This window comes from Centruroides vittatus, unplaced genomic scaffold, assembly GCF_030686945.1.
Source record: "Centruroides vittatus isolate TY-2023 unplaced genomic scaffold, ASM3068694v2 contig_357, whole genome shotgun sequence".
NCBI classification, from domain to species: Eukaryota; Metazoa; Arthropoda; class Arachnida; order Scorpiones; family Buthidae; genus Centruroides; species Centruroides vittatus.
The window spans coordinates 1842242-1859307 of NW_027122180.1; positions in this window are offsets into that span (position 1 = coordinate 1842242).

The window sequence follows — 17066 nt, forward strand, 5'->3', positions numbered from 1 at the left end:
CCGAATATTCGGTATTCGGCCTGACCCGAATATACTATTCGTTACATCACTATTTTAACACCATTATGAATGCAAAAGTAAAATTTAAAATATTTAAATCAACTATCTAAATTAATTTTGCATATTATTTATTGAAAATAAAAATATATAATTGTTCAAAGATAATTAAACAGTTGCAGATTTCCACACTAAATTTCCAGGTGCATATTTTACATATCCTGTGGTACTTTGGTGTATAATTTTCTCACAATGTTTATAATACCAAAATTTGAAAAATAAGTTTTAGTGAAGCTATGAAATACCCAAATCATTAAAACATATATCAACTAGCAGATAGGCCCATCATTGCCTGGGCAAAAATAACAAACATTAAGATTTCGTTATTCTAGCTCCTACATAAATCAAATCTATATATATAAAAACGAATGTATGTCTGTGTTTGTCCTTCATGCATTACCACACCATTTATCCGATTGCCTGGAAACTTCGGGAAGTTGTTTAATACACTCCCGCGAAGGTTTGTGGCATATGTGAAGACCACCATTTTCCCCCTTTCAAAAATATATTTATATATGGATTAAGGCTTTCATGTCCAACAGATGGCGCTTTGTTCCTACCGATTCTTTTGAAATTTTGACAACGTTGCATTCGAATACGCACGTGTTTTTATATAATATACATGTCGAAATTCCCCCACTGGGGGAGATGGACGGGATTAAGGCTTACTGTGAAGAACTCTGCTTCTATTTATACTATTTTACATGCGGTTTTTTGCGTTTTTAATTGCGTTTTAATAGGTTACGTCAACAGAATATACACTAAAAAGGGATTTTTCGATATTCTCCAGCGGGGAGAGGGACAGGATTAAGGCTTACTGTGAAGAACTCGGCTTCTATTATACTATTTTAGACGCGTTTTTGATTGCGTTTTAATAGGGTACGTCAAGAGAATGTACTGTACACTAAGAAGGGATTTTTGAAATTCACCCCACGGGGGAAATGTTATACATTTATAATAGATACATTTTGAGTCACAACAACGCGTGGCCGGGTCAGCTAGTACTATATAACTACGAAGGTTATGTAAGGGTTTATTGCACCAAGAACCAATCTAACACACTTAAAATTATTCTAACAATTAAAAATGTGTTAAATTGGTCACTTAGTGTGATAAACTCTTATGTAAGATAACTTTGTAGTTATACAATTCCTAGACAAAAATTAAACTTTTACTTAGGTGAATATTCTAGTGTACATTTTCTCATGAACAACAAGAGTACAAAACTTTTTTTGACCCTACATAATGTCTATGTATAATTATTATACCCATTAATTCAAACCTTCTTTTTTTTTGTTACAAATGGAAATGAAATGACATAAAAATAGAATAACAGTTTGACTTTGACAAAAAATTAGAATATTAGCAAAAACAGCCATAAAAAAAAACTAAATTTAATGCAATTTCTATATTGCTGAGCAGAGCACTATAACCACAACATGGGGCGTAAGCGTGACATCATTGTCGGAACTAAAGATGATATCATAGCCTTGTACAAAGTAGGAAGAACAAAAAGAAATTGCGAATTATGTAAAATGATCGCAGCCAACAGTCTAGAGCAGGCATGTCAAACATACGGCCCGCGCGACATCAATACAAAAATGCTATTTATGTTTTTATTATTTTGATACCAAAGAAAATGGGATATTTTGTAAACAAATAATACTTAATAAACAAAATTGTTGAACTCATTATTATTATTATTATTTTTATTTATTCATCTTACTTAAAGATGTTTATTTTATTTGATTTATTTTTGTGTTTAATTTCTTGTTTACATTGTTTTTTCTATTTCATCTTTCGAATTTCAAATTAAAATTAGTCTTGGCAAGATCATTTATTGCACAATTTTTACTATTTTACACAAATAATGCGTGTTTTCGACATATTAGTAAAGTACAGTTTATGCTTGTATTTTGAGTATTGCGATCCTTATTTCCAGATCATTTTACAGACTTGCTGCAGGCCTGTAAATTGGCCGAGAATGTTTGTTCTGTGATTAAAGTTATTGCTGGAAAACTAGAAATGGTGTTTTTCATATTTTATTATATACTAGCAGGTAGGCCCGGCGTTGCTCGGGCTAAAGTAACGATAGCGAAGATTAAGATTATTACGTTATAGTCACAAAAGAGAGTAATTTCATCAACAAACTAAGTATTTCTAAAGAAAGATCGAATTTGAAAATCGAATGTTCTAATATTGTTCGATTTTCACGACGTGTTCTGATTATATCATTCGATTTTCATCGAATGTTCTAAAGAAGAAAAGTCGAGTAAAACCGAACTAATCTGTTTAAATTCCAGCGGCCGGATGGCCGAGCGGTCAAGGTTAGCAGCCTGCCGCCCTGGGGGACCCGGGATCGAATCCGGACGGGTCGAAAAATCCCCACGAATTTTTCGGGGGGTGGTCCGTCCGGATATGTCGGTCCCCGCCCCTCACCACCCGGCCGCCCCATTGTGGGCCTGGCCGAACCCATAATGGGCTTGCTACAAGAGGCCCTCTTAGTGCCCACAGGGCGGAAAGAGTTAGAAAAAAAAAAAAAAAAATAATCTGTTTAAATTTGAAAATCGAATATTTTCTAACATATTACTCTATTTCTTTCTCTTTCTCCAGCGCCCGTTTTTTCTCCATCTGCGTCTTGCACGTCGCTTTCTCTTAACACTTTTATTGTTACGTAACACTTTCATTGTTGATGGAAGTGTTAAGCCTTAATCCTGTCCCTCTCCCCGTGGGGAGGAATTTCGAAAAACCCCTCCTTAGTGTGCGTTCTCGTGACGTACCCTAACTGTGTACCAAATTTCAACTTTCAACTCAACCGTTTGGGCTCTACACTGATTATTATTATTATTATTTTTTTTTGCGGGGGGTTAAGTGAGATATACTCGGTTAACACCGGTGGCTGTGTACTATGCCGGACCAAAGTCAAGGCATAGTAACCAAAACAGAAATTAAAGAAGTGTATCAGTGTGTGTGTCTGTATTCAGGAATTTTCTCACAATATGACATGTATTCAATATAGTGGCCTTCTGTAGTGTGATGTATGTGTTTCTATTCAATTGTAACGTGCCCAGGCTTTTGTGTAGTGTGTGTGGTATGACACCTGTAGAGGAGAGAACAACAGGTACAATAAGCACCCTATCCATCCTCCACAGATGCCTTATTTCCTGGGCGAGTTCTGTGTACTTGCTAATTTTTTCAGTGCATGCGTTTTGTATATTGTGAGTGTTTGGAATGGATATGTCTATAATGTATGTGATTTTATTGTGTTTGTCAATGAGTGTGATGTCTGGTCTGTTGTGGTAAATTGTTTTATCTGTGATTATGGCTCTGTCGTAGTACATTTTGTGCGTGTTGTTTTCCAATACTGTCTGTGGAATGTATTTGTAGTACGGTTCGTGAATGTCTACTAATTTGTGTTTCTTTGCAAGCTCTTGGTGTATTATATTTGCTACTTGATTATGTCTGTGTAAATAATCTGTCTGTGCCAAGAGCTTGCAACCAGAGGTGATGTGTTGTATAGTTTCTGGCATGATGTGACATTTTCCGCATGTGTCATTTGTGAGTGTTGCATCTTTGAGTATGTGTTTTCTGTAGTTTTTAGTATTTATGACCTGATCCTGTATGGCAATCATGAATCCTTCTGTCTCCCCATAGAGGCATCCCCGAGCTAACCAGCTGTTTGACGCAGTTTTGTCAACAAAACCCTGGGCCACATCATAAGGATGCCTGCCATGGAGTGCCTTTCGAGCCCACGATTGCTTAATGGTGTCTATGCTTTTTATATGTTGTGTTGTGTCCATATGATGTGAGTGTAAGTTTAATGGTGTGTTATTTGAGTCTGCTAGAGTTACTGCTTTATGTAATTGTGATGTTTCTTGTTTTTTGTAGAAAAACTCTCGCAGTGACTGTATTTGTTTGTAGTGAAGGTTAACTATGCCAATCAGGCCACGTCCGCCATCTTTATGTGGAAGGGTTAATCTTTCTGTGGCGGATTTAGGATGATGTTGTTTATGCTTAGTAAGTGTAGTTCTTGTTTTCCTTTGGAGTTGCTCAAGATCTGTGTGAGTCCAATGTATAACTCCAAAAGAATATGTGAGTACTGGGATGACATATGTGTTTATTGCTTTAACTGTGTGTTTTGCATTTAACTGTGTTCTAAGAATAGCATTTAACCTACTTTGGTATTCTTTAATTAATCTTTGCTTTATTTGTGTATGTTCTGTTAGTTTGGCCTGTTGGAATCCTAAATACTTGTAGAACTCGCCCTCTTTCATGGATTCAATAACGTCTCCATTTCCAAGTGCAAAATCTTCTTTCTTCAGGATTCCTTTTTCTATGTGAACTGTTTTGCATTTATCTAGGCCAAATTCCATTTGTATGTCCTTGGTGTATGAATGTGTGATTTGTAGGAGTTGATGAAGTTGTTTTTGTGTGGATGCATAAAGTTTTATGTCATCCATGTACATGAGATGTGACAGTGTAAACTGTGTTGTTTTTTCATGCCTGATATTGTAGCCATATTGTGTGTTGTTTAACATGTTGGATAATGGGTTCAGGGCTAAGCAGAACCAGAGAGGACTCAAGGAATCTCCTTGAAAAATTCCTTGCCTAATAAAAATTTGGTTTGTTTGTATGGAAGTGTTATGAACCCTGAGATGTAGTGTTGTTCTCCAGTGCTGCATAGTGTTTTGGAAGAATGTAATGAGTGATGGATGTATTTTGTACATGTGTAGAATATGTAGCAGCCAACTGTGTGGAACACTGTCGAATGCTTTTCTGTAGTTTATATATGCCATGTGTATGTTTCTGTGTTGTTTGTGTGCTTGCCGTAGAATGACTGAATCTGAGTAACTGTTCTTTGCATCTTCTGTGATTTCTACGGCAACCTTTTTGTTGTTCCGTTAGAATGTCGTGTTCTTCAACATGTTTGTATATTTTGTTTGCGATACAGGATGTCAATAATTTGTAGTGTTGGAAGACATGTAATTGGTCAGTATTGTGTGGGGTTATTATTTATTAATATTATCAACTTGTCTCGATTATATATATATATACTCCTCACTTTATGACCTATCTGCTTAACGACCACTCGCACTTACGACCAATCGAGTTTCGACCTACAATTCGGGGAATCCCCTTTCTCAGTTTGAGTGTCGGTCAGTGGCGAATGGTGACATGCGCACTAAGGAGTGGCGTAGCGTAGTGGGAGCGGCAAAATTTCACAATAAATAATAATAATATCTTGTAAAAATTTGAACCTGTGCGATACAAAATAATGAGGATTGTTCTTGCTGAAAAGTTCTTTAGAATTACTGTATATTTTAGTCTTTTAAATTGAGATACCTAAATAAGGGGGCGGCGAAATTTTCTTCCGCCCCGGGCGGCTGACACCCACGCTACGCCACTGGCACTAAGCGTACTATAATAGTCTTATAGTACTATAATGGGCTAATAGCGTACCATAATAGTCTTTTTATGAATAAATTTGAAGTTTGTTGCATAATTTGTATAATTTTACAGCGATCCTATATTCCCGGCACAAGCTCCTTGCTTATCGACCAATTCGCTTAACGATGTAGTCGTCGGAACGGAACTCGGTCGTAAAGTGAGGAGTACCTGTATTGTGAAATCTCTGGTTATTAAGTTAAAAAGGAATTTTTGAGTCGGCTTCTTTTCGGCTACTTTTTAGAAAAATTTTGGCTACAAATGTTAAAAACATCTGGCTCGCTGTCATACTTGAGACAAAAAATTGGCACTTAAGCAGTTTGAGTTTGACACCCCTGGTCTAGAGTACTGAAACAACAAAACTGAGTTCAAGTTTTAATTAATAAACGCCAGAAATGTGTACGTAAACGAGCAACAATTGCAAGGAATGAGAGAAACTTGAGAAGGATTGTCGTGCGAAACCGCTTAAAAAGCGTTAAACATGTGCATGCACATGGAAAACAACTGGGATGAACATTAGTAGCCGAACCACATGCCGAAGGTTACACGACCTACACTTCAACTTCCGAAATCCCAAGACGACGCCTTCTCTAATGGAGCTATTTTCCAAATTTACTCACTGCACATTCGCTGCCAAATCCTTATAAAATATATAACAGACGTGGGCAAATGCGGCTCTTGCTGAAAGCGTTAATTTCTGCTTATTATTATTATTTTTACAATTTTATTTCCACAATTTTGTGAAAATATGTAGTTGTATATATGTAATATTTAGTAATTTATTTCCAAGTTGGTGCAATAAATTATATTGACATTTCAAATCTATTCTTTTAAAACAAGTTCTCAACCCGGATGGGGGACACCCTATCCTTCCCTGCCTTACCATACTATCCGCTACGACAGTACAGAACTGCGGCTTCGATTCATTTTGCAAAACTTACATTTTGGCTCCCACTGAACTCTTACTTGCCCACCTCTGATATGTAATCTGGTAACAATCTCAGTTAGAATATAGAAAAGACAGAAACATTTTATTTCGAGAGATAAGATTTATTTCTAATAGTATTAATTAATGCCAACATGAAAGGCGATTAAATTATTCAATTTTTAATATCTTAATTTATATTAGATATGCTTTAAACCTAGATTTGTGGCCTATAACCTGTAAGGATACGGATTACGTATTTATAAGTTTATTTATAATGATTTCTTAACGATTTTTTACAAATAAGCGGACTACTTTAGCATTTTAACTAAAACATTTGCAATTAGTTAATATTCTAACGTAGAACTTATGACGTAACGCGTGACGTATTATTGCAACGTTCGACCGATTCAAATTCGTTCCATTTCGTATTGCCGGGCGCCATCTTGGAATAGAATGTTTTCCGGAAATTGCGAATTATCTTTCCCTCCATTTGAACATTTTTCGGAAAAGTTGAATTACGTAAACTCGAATAACGCAGGAAATTAAATTTTTTTTAATATATAAACCATAAAAATTGAATAATTGTTGATAGATTATTAAATGAAAAAGTCTATTTTTAGATTTAAATTTTCATTAAAAATATTTAAGTTTTTTCCAGTTAGCATCGAATTAATTTATCAGATTATAAATATTCGCTTAGATATTGTCTGATATTCTAATATATATATATATAGATGAAAATGAAGCTTAATTAGAATTTTAATTTTTGTTCTCTTGCTTTCATATTAAAAATAGCTATTTTTTTAAACTCTTCTATGTAACTCTGGAATACATTGATGATTCTGACTTTATTTTTTACATGTTTAATAGCTTTAACTGATTGTGAGCAGTTATAGCCAGGAGCATGCAGGCTTCTGATGTACCACTAGAGCAGCAATGTATCATCATGTATGACAATTACTTTGTGGATAATCAACTCAATGGTAACTGGCTGGAAGTGATTACAATTATTTTAAATCATTATTACATTTATTTATATTTTAGAATCTACGATTTTAAATATGCTTTTTTTAATTGTTCAGGTTATTTGCTCCTCAGATAAAATTTTTTTTTTAACATTTCTACTCTACGATACCTGTAATTGATGTGGATGGTCCTTTAGAGAATGTTGATATTGAACTTTGTCACTGCAAGCCTTTAACAAACATTTCCATTATGGCAAAAAGCACAAACATTTTCTTCTTTAAATGGTCAGTGAACTATACTTTTGCATTCCTAGGATCATTTTAATTTAAAGTTTTGTAAAAACTGGCATTCAGAGTTTGATTTAGTCTTGATTTTTATTTTGGACTAATCATCCCTATGTTAATTAAACACAATAAAATTATATTTAAATTCTGTTTATCATATTTAATGTAATAGAGATCTTTGTAAAAACAGACTATTAATTATGAATTATTGTAAAATTTATATTTTAGATAAATAAAGAATTATTCTGTTTAAATTTTCATACTATATTTCACTATATCTGTACTTGTAATTTATAATATTTGTATTTTAATGTAATTTAATCCTTAATAATTTAATTTAATATAATGTAATCCTTGGTACACCTATAAGAGAGCCATCAACACATCTTTTCTAATAAAAGGCATGTTGTCTACTAAAGTGGCATTAATCCAGCTAGATACGCAAACAAATGACATAGTCCATTTGAAATGAAACAGACCATGCTTATCCAGCTATATTAAAGTCGCTTCACAAGGCATGACGTCCAACGAAATTGGAGACAAAATGATCTTTACAAACTGCTGAGTTTGTATAAATCGTTTGTTGGTAGAAAGTTATTACGAGTTAGCTTCTGGTCAATTTCTCTCTTAAATCTTTGTCTTAAAGAAAAGAAAAAATTCAGCAACGAGTTGTATAACTTTTCCGGCTAATATGAGATTTTATTTTAAAAATAACTCTTATATTATTAAATATAATATTAATACATTTGGAAACTTTTCAATTAAGTTATTTTTGTCAATATAATTTAAAACTTTTAGTGGCGACATTTTCGTTTTTAAAATATTTCAAACGATTAGAAGTTGATTAAATAAATTGAATGGCTCTGTATCAGAATTGTTATCGACCTTCAATTCCGTATGTAATATATACAATATATATATATATGATATATATACGAAATATTTATCCTATTAGTGAAATAAATATATGACGTGAGTATGACGTCGACAATCCATTGTTTTCTGCTATACAATGTCTTAGATGTTATCAATCGCTGGAAAACACCTTTTTTCGTGTCTGACGTAGTTTCTAGAAAGCTCCCTTGAAAATTTAAAAAAAGAACACTTGTTTCTATAAAATTTTATTGCTAATTCGCGTTATGCCCTTAATTATATATGTTTGTGTTATGGCTTCGAGGGTCTAACGTGTCAATAAACTTTGTATATTTCTTCAAGGAATTAAATCCTTAATTTTATTTCAAGTTCGTCTTTATGTAGTTTAATACAATAGAAAATCCAAGTATTAGACATTAAATTCACCAGAATCTTAGATTTCGAGTTATCGAAACGTACACTACTTTCCAAACCGTTTTGAATAATAGAGAGAAAAACTACATTAAGTTTATAGGACGAAAATAAAATTTGACGCTTATAATAGCAAGATAATCGAATTAAAGATATTTTAAAAGAAAATATTTTAGATAAATATTTACATTAAGTTTTCCATTATGAAAAATTTAAAAGCAAAACGTTCAAAAATTCATATTTCTTATAGTTTATGCTTATTCAACATAGAGTTAACTCACGAAAGACTAATTTAAAAACAAAACCTCTTAATTTCAAATATAGTAATTAGTTTTGTCTTTCGTTAATACGATAAATTTTATCATAAGCTTTGGCATCAACGTAACGTTCAAGCATGAATGTCACATAATATTGAATAAAGTTAATATTGAATAAAATAGTACTGACTAAGAGAAGCTCTTAATCAGTACTACTTTCCCTTACATTATATAAATATTTATTTTACAATAAATATTATTAAATTAGTATTTTTATGAGAAGTAAGGCATCTTTTTCAGTTATTAATGCTGTTTGGAGCAATACAGTTTGTCATTTTTTCGAAAGCAAAGACGAAACACCTCAATCTAACAATTAGACTATTGCTACCAAGCCTAAGATCATTATGGATATTAGGTTTGGTGGTCTGATAGAGTTTTCGGGTTCGAATTCTATTTGAAGATCTGTTAATTATTTAAAATAAAATATTTTTAATTCAGTTATAAATGGGAAAATATTTAATTAGACTAACCTTCGAGTTTATTAATTCAAGCTTTACTTGGTTACAGATAAATACTCATGATAATGATATAATAAATCCTATATTAATATATATATATTTTTTTATCATATCGTCATCATTAAAAAATTCTTAATTGCTTTTAAGCTAATCAATTTTATTCATACATTTTAAGATGAAAGATATAAATTTCAATCTTATTTCTATAAAATTTAAATAAATAGATAAACATTAAATCGATTATAACCTAAATGAAATTCGTACTAAAATGTAACTTTGACATACTTTCAACCTGATCTAACTGCATTACTATTTTTACATGCTATGTAATACTTCAGAAAAATTTTTATATTTTTTAAATATATTAAGATTTAACATGTGATAGAAATTTTCTAGTTATATTATGAATGTACGAGTAATTGTATATTTATGTAATGTTTGTATTCTGTTTTAATTTTCATGAAACTTCTTAGGAGTATTGTATATATATTTATCAAGCCCAAAAAACATTAACAATGTAAGGGATGAGAAAAAGAAGATAGAAAATGTATTTTTTTATTCAAATAACTGATATGTTTGAAACGAGATAAACGTAATACTGTATTTGCAACTACTGTATTCGTTTTTAAATGATATTTAAAATTTGTTAATACGTATAATGTATATATATATCAGACAAACATAGCATCTGAATAAATCCAAATATATGGAAAGAATGGTTAAATTTTAAAAAGAATCTGTGAACAATACAGTTCAATTCCTTTATTGATATAGGATTTATCTACTGCTTCTGAGGATACAAAAAGAAAAAAGCTTATTTTTTTAAAAAAAAATACGCACAAAATAATTGAATATTAGTTTTATAAATTTGACATATTCAAATAATCAATAGAATGTTGAACTTCTCCACAAAAATACAGAGGCATTTGAGAGCAATATAAAAACTTTGTATAAAACCACTTAATACTAGCAAGCTAGTTGCTCGCGGGTGTGCCTCACCGGCGGTCTGACCCCGTGAAGAGGTTTTCTTGTTAGACACACAAAGAAAACCGGCTCTAGGCTTTCCGTATCTGGTCTCGATTTCCATCTATCAAACTCTGTTCTTGAGATTAGCGAATGACAGACGAACGACAGTGGGAATCTATAGGTTTGCAATTTGAAAATTGCAGCTCCAAAAGTAAAACATAGCTACAAATGACACAAGCTTTATGGTCATTTTTATTTTTAATTTTGGTATATCTGTTATCCTGTTTATAAAGAATTAGGGTTCGAATTCCATTCGGAATTTTGTGATTTTTTAAAGTTAATTCAGATCGAAATTTTGTTCCTCGCCCTGAACACCAGTATGCTTTATAGACTTATGGGGTTGTGCTTGCTCGAAATAGCAAAATTTAAGAAATCTGAAATTTGATACGAAAATCATGCTTCAAGTCCACTTTAATTATTTAACATATTTTTTTCCATAACTACATTTTTAATATTATAACGAGGATTAAGTAAAAAAAAGGCCATTTACATACATAAAATGTAAATTAAATTTAAAAACAAATGCTGAAGTTCAATGTAACTTGACCCTATGATATCACTACAAAAACAAGAATAAAGTAGAACACGTTAAGTTGTTGATAAAATATTATTATTGACTTGGTGGCTTAGAATAAAGAAATTATACAGTACATACCGTATAATTTCTTCATTATATACAGTATATACTGTATATAAAAACAAATGGACGATGAAAAAAAGGCGTGTAGTGAAAGAATTTATTATATTTATTTTTAAAGGAAACAAATTATTCATTTTAATTTTAAGATTCACAATAAATCTTTTATAGAGACTAATATTTAAAAGTTTAATTAACTCAGTACTGTGTTGTCTTCTTATTATGGTCAGATAAACCATTCATCTTGTGATTAATTAGACGCAATAACAATACTAATTAGCTACAGTTATAAAGGTTCTTTCCTTTACAAAACTAAAAATTAAAAATCATTAAACTCATAATAGAATGTATGGAATTATATAAGCTCATTATGAGCCTTCCTTACCTACACGTGGTATCAGCATCTAAAATTAAGTTAATCGTTTCCTGATCTGGTTTACATTAAGATCATATATTTAATATTGATGATAAAAATAGATTCGATAGAATGTTATAAATAGAGTAGTATTATTGGGTTTAAAAAAGAAAAACGTGAGAGTATTCAGCAGTAGTCTGGTCTAGACATTGAAAGAGAACATTGACTTAAGACCTACTTTACAAACAGGAAGATATTCATTAAAATTTTGAAGTTACAGATTAATTATTGAAATTCACTCGAATCAAAATAGTTTACTTTTTTCGTTAATTGCATTTAAAAAATATTTTATCAGTATACAATTTAATTTTTACGAAGCAAATTAAACTAATCTATATGCAAATGCTGTTTCGTGAAGCTTCACAAGATAAATCTCTGTCACTAAGACCGATAATAAAAGAAATAAATTACGTAAATGCAAATATTTAATTTTCTTTTGTATGATTTAAATTAAAGCTTATTCTAAACATTCTATTCTTTTTATTTGACCGTATATAAACCGATTAAGTAAAGAAATGAAAATGTTAATAATATAATTACATTATATAATCGGATAATTAACGAAACTAATACATACTATAAGAAATGCCTCTATAACTTGCCAAAAATAATTAAAGAAAAAATAACATAATGCAGAAAAAAATAAATACCATATAAAATTTAATAGATATGTATCTTACAATGAGATATTTTGACATTATAATCCATGCTTTTCCTTAGTGCAAATGAGTCATAAGTAAGTTAATTACCTGTGTAGTGGGTCAAGTTTATATACGTAATACTTTATTGTTAAACATTAAAATTTATGGTAAATCGATTATATGGTAAACGTACAGATTATATTTTTTAATTTTAATCCCTTTTTGGAGATTATGACATTGTCAAGATGAAGAGGCCCACATAAAAAAAGATTTAGGTCGATCGTGATGCAAAAACCTACGTGGTTTTTCCGAAAGTCTAACCAGTTGTAAAACAAAGCAGATTATTTGACGACATTTATAATGTTATCACGAAAGAAGATTCAAAAATCTTAAAAATAATTTTCAAATCATATTATTCGTGATTTGAAAATATTCACAGAACATTGCCGAATGTACAGTACAACTATGTCAAATATATTTGTCTAAATTAAGGGCATTCATCCATAGATAACAGTATCCAGTAATGTTTCGGTTAATTATATTGACATCTTTAACTAGAATTAACGATTATAAAGATTAACAACGGATGAATATAATCGACTTATTTAAATACGATTCGAGTTGGCAAATTATAAATTATTACAGAATATTTTTTTTTGTTTATTCTATTTTTTAAGGTTGAGAATAATGAACTTTGCGACACCCACTGATTATTATTCATCTGTCCTCGTTTCTTATGTAAACGTTTAAATTTATCAATAATATATTATTCTTCCTAGAATTAATTAATCTCAAGTCTTTGTTTCGTATAATTTTAATTTTAAAAAATATAAAGCAAAAAAAAAAAAATCCTTAAAATGAGATATAAATTTAGAACTAGTGACCATCAATCTTCATTTTGTGTTATTCTCGACAGAGTTAAAGATACAGAACACTTATAAAATATTATTTATTACAGAATGATAATCGAAAGATATTTTTAACATTAAACCATTAAACAAAACGTAACTATAATTATAATTTTTATCGATTAATTACATATAAAAAAATTAATATTTAATATGTCAATGGAGTTAATTCATTTAATTACATTCCTTATATTTAATTAAACGTTTAAACTGTTTTAGTGATTAAATAATTAGCAATAATGTAAAAATAAAACCATTAAAGAGTTTTTGTTACGAAATAAATCATTTTTAAAGAATAATTTACTCGTAAAGTTTATGCTCTCATCCATTCCAAGCATAAACCGAAGCAAAAATAGGGTTTTTCGGCATGATTTTTTCAAAATTTCAGATTTTTTTATTTCTATTTCTATTGATAGTCAAAAACAATGCCCTATTATACAGTAAGTATTTAAATTCGGTTTAAAATATTTAAAAATTAAATTATTTTAATGTACAGTACAAAAACTTATTGTATGGTAATTTACTTTATTAAAGAATATGAATCAAAAGAAGAGGAAGATCAATGCTCAGCTTATTTCAGAAAGATATTGAATTTCTTCTTATGTATTGTAAACATGTTTGTAAATATAATAAGATCGATATTTGATTGTATTCTAAAAATCAACGAAACGATAGTGAATGCTATTTTAAAAATCCTGCGGTGTATTATTTGTGCTATCGTGAAGATTTTTGATTATTTTTATCGTTTAATCAGAGGAAGAAAAGATCCTTGTTCGATTCAGTCGGAGAGAGATAAGAACAAACAATGGATACGAAGTTTCTTTTATGACTATAGAAAAGATGGAGAAATCACACTTCGTATTCGTTGTGACGAAAAACTAAAGAAGAAATGCTAAAAAAATTACAGGAAAATGAATGTCAATTCTAATATAAAATATGAATGTGGATTAAATCAAGATTTTTCGGATTTTTAAAAATTGTATAAAAATAAATTTCTTAGACTAAACACATGGTCAATAGCTGTAGCTATTGATCATGTTTTTTTTCTATTTTAAAATCTTCTCTAAATTCCCTCAAGGCTAAAAACTCTGTAAAATATCTTTGAGTCGTAAAGTAGCTTACGGATAATAAATTTTAAATGTAAACGAAATCAAAACTTTTTAATGCACGAGTTGATCCATAAAAATTTTTATTTCTTCGATGAAAATTAAATTTTCTAACAGTAGAATTTCTTTATACATTTCTCTTTATAATTCTTATCTATAAACAAATGTTATATTTATGTTTTTAATATGAAGATTTTTAAAAAAATGAATTTTTTCTCATAATTTATGTGTAAGTAATGTTTTAAGTAATAATTTTAAATCTCAACACCACTAAGGTGTTGAGATATAAAATTTAAATGCAGTATTAACAATTTTTTAAAATTAAATATAAATGAATTTTTTAAATAACTTCATATTGTTTCCAAGTAATTGCAGATCTTTCTAATTAATTATAAAAACCTTAAATACAGTATATACATTTCTAATTTTATTAAATTTTCTTCTTAATTATCTTTATTGAGTTTAAAAAATTAAAACGTTTTTCTGAAAATCACTTTTTTTTAAATCTTAAATAAATTTATATTCATTAATTAAAAATTTCCATAATTTTTAAAAGTTTGGTTAAATTTTTTAATCGATTTTTGTCATTCAAACAAGTAAAGCTATTTTATTAACTATAAATTGGTTCAAATATAAAATTAGAATTCAAATTGATTTAGGCCTATAGCAAATCAGAAGATATAATTTTGAACAAAGAATTAAATTAAATCAAAGCTAAAACTGAAGTAACAAAAATCACGAGAGATAAAAATCTAAAACAAGTCTATAAATTTATTTCAATGCATCTTTGTCACAGTTTCCTGTGCACCCGTTTTAGTCTATAATATATCTCTTCTGAAACTAGTTCACTATTTCCCTATAGCTTAAAGCTCAATTCATCGAAACGACATCAAACCGTCTAACAATACATATGGTGATAGATAGATAAGATACATTCATTAAGTTAAGCAAAGTTGAAAATCTCTTGCAAAATTAGAACATTGAAAATTTTCTTATCTAATTTTTCAAGTTATTTGCTTTATCTATAATATTTTTTAGGTATTTTAAAGACGGTCGAACCTCCAATAGTGGCCGCATCTCAACAATGATTACCCCTGAAGAGTGGCCATTTTTACAGGAATTTTTTAAAAACAAAAATAACCTCCAAACAATGGTCATCTCCGAACAACGGCCATTTTTTTTTTTTTTTTTTTTTTTTTTTGTGTTCCCGACAGTGGCCGTTGTTTAGAGGTTTGTCTGTATTTGTAAAAATTAATGGTGAATACTTTCTATACATAGATTTATAGACTTTTAAATGGAGTTTAAGTTACTCAATGATATATATCAATTAAATGAATTATTAAATAATATAAAATACTCGTAAATTTTTATTGATGAAAAAGAAAATAGCAGAATATTAAACCTAAAATAGCAGAAGGTCAATCTATAATAAGAATATGGCTAATGGAGAATAGTTTATACTAAAGAGTTCGGATAATCAAGCCATTTGTTTGTATAATCGACTCAATTTCTCTAAATGTTTGCTAAATTATAGGTTAGTTCCTACTTAAACATACACCACTTTAAACGTCTGATTGCGTTTTAGTTTTATTACAGTACGATAAAATTAGTGTAGCGCACCTTCTCTATACGGAAATGCATTTGACATATTCTCTCACCCCTTTATTTGTGTTTCCATCTACATTTTCGTGTTGTCACGACAACCCAGATACCGAAGCAATCTTCCATTTAGCGAAAGTGTACATCATCCGCACGTGACGAGGACCATCCTTCTGCAGGAAGTCCCATTATTCGCTGGCTGAGTTATCCCACGTACGGGATTCACCTCTGACATCATTTGGGAAGAATTTCCACTATTGTTTGATTCGAGATGATTTTATAAGGATAAACGATAAGTCAAGTGCACGAATATCATACCGTTTATCTTTTAAAAAATTAAATGGACCCAGAACGGACGTAGGAGTCGAAACTTAGTGGTTTAATCTAACTAGAAAATGGACAAATCTGATGTGCTAATTTCGGGATGGAAGGGGAATGATCGAAAGTATCAGAATGCTGAAGAGAGGATGCCGAATGAATAACAAATACTCAATACACCTCTTACCTAATTATAAAATGCCAAAACGCGATAATTTGGTAGATAATTGCAAGAAAAACAATCATAACCAAATTCGTCACCAGAATGTAAAAGAGAAACTTTTATTTTAAAGTAATGAATTGAAGCACATTAAGAACGATATACGACAGATTAACAATTTAAACATCGTCCAAGAAAAATAGCAAAGAAAACAACATATTGTAACGGGTCGACGATCTTGGATCAAGCAATATCTTCGATACTTAGAAGGCGTAGACTCTGATAAAATACTAATTTATTTAAATATATTCTCCGTATGAACAGAATAAATTATCATAACATTTTTCTTAATTAGTTTTTAATTTCTCAAAGTTTAAATGTACGAAATGCAGTTTGTGTATAAACCGAATAGTGTAAATTTGTGACACATATTCTTAATGTAGGCTTATAAATGAAGTGTGTTATATTTAAAATTAACCGTGAAATCTACTCTTTGAATAAATATGAGTAATAAGAA